This window comes from Ammospiza nelsoni, chromosome 8, assembly GCF_027579445.1.
Source record: "Ammospiza nelsoni isolate bAmmNel1 chromosome 8, bAmmNel1.pri, whole genome shotgun sequence".
In the NCBI taxonomy this organism is placed as follows: domain Eukaryota; kingdom Metazoa; phylum Chordata; class Aves; order Passeriformes; family Passerellidae; genus Ammospiza; species Ammospiza nelsoni.
Genome location: NC_080640.1, coordinates 7,079,698 through 7,083,438, shown reverse-complemented (window position 1 = coordinate 7,083,438; position 3,741 = coordinate 7,079,698).

Genomic DNA, 3,741 nt, shown 5'->3' with positions numbered 1-3,741 from the left:
CTGGAATGTGTGTTACTGATGGTGTGTGTTGTTTGGGGTGGGGTTTGGCTGGTTTGGGAGGCAGAGGTTAAGTCTGTGGATGCCTCTCTAGAGACAGAATTTTTAGAGTGGCTTTAGGAGTGAATGTGCCAAAACCTGTTGAAGAATTCCGCTGCTTTCAGCCTGTTTCAAAACAATTTCAAGCAAGAGGAAAGGGGGCAGGTAACAGAAACAAATTCATTTCTGTCCCATGCAATCCTGCCTCGTGTCCCTCAGCATTCTGCTGGACAAGGGGGCTTTGTCTCCTCTGCTGCCAGAGGAATCTCATCTGCACTGATAAAACCTCACAGAACTGCTGGGGATCTGCTGCTCCACACATCTACTGCTCCTGGGGACCCTCTCTCAGTATCTCCTGACCTCTCCTGGGTCTCTCTGGGTGAGCTTTCCTCACCCAAAACACCCTGTCCTGAAGGACATCAACCCCCAGCAGGGCTTTACATTCTGTGTAGTGGTGGAGGTGGAAACCAATTTATTTTGGGTTGGAGCACTACTTTTCTAGTATAGAAAAAAACAGTGGTGTTTTTTTGTTGTTGTTGTTGTTTGTTTGTTTTTTTAATTGAGTACATTCTGCCAGCCCTCACAGGGTGATGGGAAGGAGATAGGGGATGTGAATAATAGACAAAGAAACATCAGCACTGAAGATTAACAACCTATGGGCATGCTCTGGGCTGAAGTAAGTACTTTATATAAAAGCCAAAGTGCTCCTTGCTTTGACACAACTGAAGAGAATATCCTCCAGCAATTTCAGTTTTAGTCAGAGACATGCAGGCTTCCTTTTATGCTTTAAAACCTTCTAAATTGCACTTCTGCTTCTTGCCCAGATTAAAAGGTACTATTTGACTTAGATTAGATGTATGGAAGGAGTTCTGTATAACAGGAGTGTTAAAACTGGCCCAGGTTGCCCTGAGAGGTGTTAGGTGCCCCATCTCTGGAAATGTTCAACACCAGGCCGGTTGAATTTGCTGAATTCCTGGAGTATTCCCCCTGTCACATTCCTTTTCTCCCCGTGCAGCAGCAAGCACACAGCAGAGTTCTCTTTGTGTGCTTTCCTCCCAGCCAATGCTGTCCTGAAGGACTCTTAAAAGCTGACATTTATTTTGTCTCCAGTTTTTCCCAAAAGTGGTCAGTCTTATAGTCATAGAATGATAGAGTCAGGCCTAATAAATACAAGGATTTGAGTTCTTTGTCCTGCATCAGGCTCTGCTAAGTCCAGCTCTGGGTTGCTCCTGCAATGCCTTCCTTGGCTTTCCATGGCTGCTGTTGGGGAGGAGGAAGAGGATCCAGCCACAGGAACAGAAGGTTTCACACTTCATCCAGTCCTTGGAGGAGCACACAAACCCTCTCCAGGAAGATAAACAGTTCTGGGTTTATGAATAGCCACGGACAGGGGAGCCGTGTCTGATGCTGGGTTTTCATGTAGCCCCCATCCCTCTGGCATCCCCTGCTTCCTTCTGCCTTCCCTGTTTGTGTCTCCTAGGATTTGGTGTCCTGATCTCAGTGCCTCCTGCTGAGGAAACCTCATCAGGGTTATTAACTTCCTAACACTGCAGAAGAGTTTCTCCTTTGTCTTTTGTTCCATTATCTTGGAATAAGCAGGTTCTTGCCTACACAATTGTTTTGACAGTTATGATATTCTCAGCATTATCCTCTGCCATAGCCACTTCAGCAGCCTGTGTAATTTTAACAAACACCCAACAGAATCAAGACGTTAAAGTTGACAATAGCATAATAAAAAAATCTCCTTTTAATAATGAACTGGAGCTGCCGTCATCCTGTTTCAGCAGAGTAAAATCTCTCCCCCCCTCCCGAACACTTTACAAAGCTATTACATAAAATGCAATGTTAAATGAACAACAAATTACTTTCCCTTTAGCTAGCTTTTAATGCTAATGGTGCTATTTATTCCTGACCTTTTGAAATATTAGATTTTTTAAATGACAACATAAAAAGAATTCTTGTTTGAAAACGCGAGCGACTTTAAACCACATGTTATTACTTGTAAGTATAGCATGCACATGCATCATTCATTTCAGTGTCCTATTTAGGGCTAATTGGTATATATTTCAGTTGACATATATTGTTCTCCTGCAAACGTGTCAAATTCCTTAACGATGGCGGTGACAAAAGCAGAATGCTTGAGATATATAAATTATGCTCTTTACCATATAATCATTCTTATCTATTGGGAATGGTATTTGTGACAAACTATGGTCAAAAATACACAGCAAATTGATTTTTTTTTTTTTTAAACTTTAATATCACACCATTCACGGCAAGTCTTTGATTGCATCCTTAAATGTAGAAATGTTTTGATTTTTATCTGCTTTTGAAAAGCTCACTTTATTTATTAAAGGAAGAGTAGCACAGCGAGGATCTTAAAATGTATCTTTTGTTATCAGCATAAGGAAAAAAAAATGGGCTGTAATTGTGGATATAGAGTGAGTAATTTGGTGAAAAACGCTTTGTGCTATAGTTAAGGTTTTATAATTCCTGCCAGAAATTACTATTATTTTGTTGGTGGGCAGCATTGCAAGAAGAATTTTAAATATTTTAAATATGGGAACAACTTGGGCCACGTATTTCCATTACATTTTAGACTGCTGCGTGCGATGCATTTTCCCCCTTTATTACAAATCATCTTAGAAACAGACAAAAAAAATAAAAATTGAAGATTTCATGTGACTCTAATTATTACTGCAGTGCTCATTGTTGTCTTTAGACAATGCTGTCCACAGTCATTACTTTGCTCCATAAATCAATAGCATAATGAGGTTCCATCTTTCAAGAAATATTTGAGCGTATCTTAATTTGGCATTGATGAATTCTCCTTCCCGAATCTCTGGAGGGTTTTTTTTAATCTAGTTTGTCATGTTAGAGCTTTCATCACCTAGCCCCAGCTGACAGTGTTATGGCTGTGTATTTATTTCCATATCTTCCTGGGATGTGTCCTCAGAGGCTGCAAATAGGAATTTTATCATGTTATGCCTTGAAGGCTGTTTCTCCTTGATTGGAGTGTAATTTCCCACATTGTTTTGCCCCACCTTCATCCTTCAGAAATATATACCATGTGTGGTTGTAAAAAAGTGTGGAAAAAAGGTTAAATTTGTTACCATCTTGTTGCTGATAGAAACTGGGAGCAGTTTCTTTGACAAAAGAGATGTTCACTGGAACTAAATACCAAAGAAATTATATAATAAGTTCAGATACGATTTTTCTTCTAAAATTTGAAGGCAAGAGAAAGGTAAGTTAAAAAAGGTCAGCAGAGGGCAGAGGAAGAAAGGAGAGGGTTGATGTGATGCTCCACAGCTCTAAATCAAAAAATACCAACAGTGCCCTATGTGACACTTGCTTCTGAACTGTGCTTGCAGACAAACAGAAACAAGAACCAAAGTACTCTTTAAATTATTCTAAATGTTGTGTTCAAATACACAGGAACAACTGTGTATTTGAACTTGCCATCACTTTGATGACCTCTATTTTGTGAGAGCCAAAGACAAAAGTTGCATTGAAGTCCCTCCTTGTGCTCTGGCCCATGGAATTATTGTTGTGTGTTTATCCTAAGAAAGATATTACCTTTAATTGCATTAAGTAGATAACGGCTTCACATCCAACCACTTAGGGAGGTGAAGGGGAAAAAAAGGGATCTAAACCTCCACAGTAATGCATTAGTTCAGCTCATAATTCACACTAGTGTAATTTAGC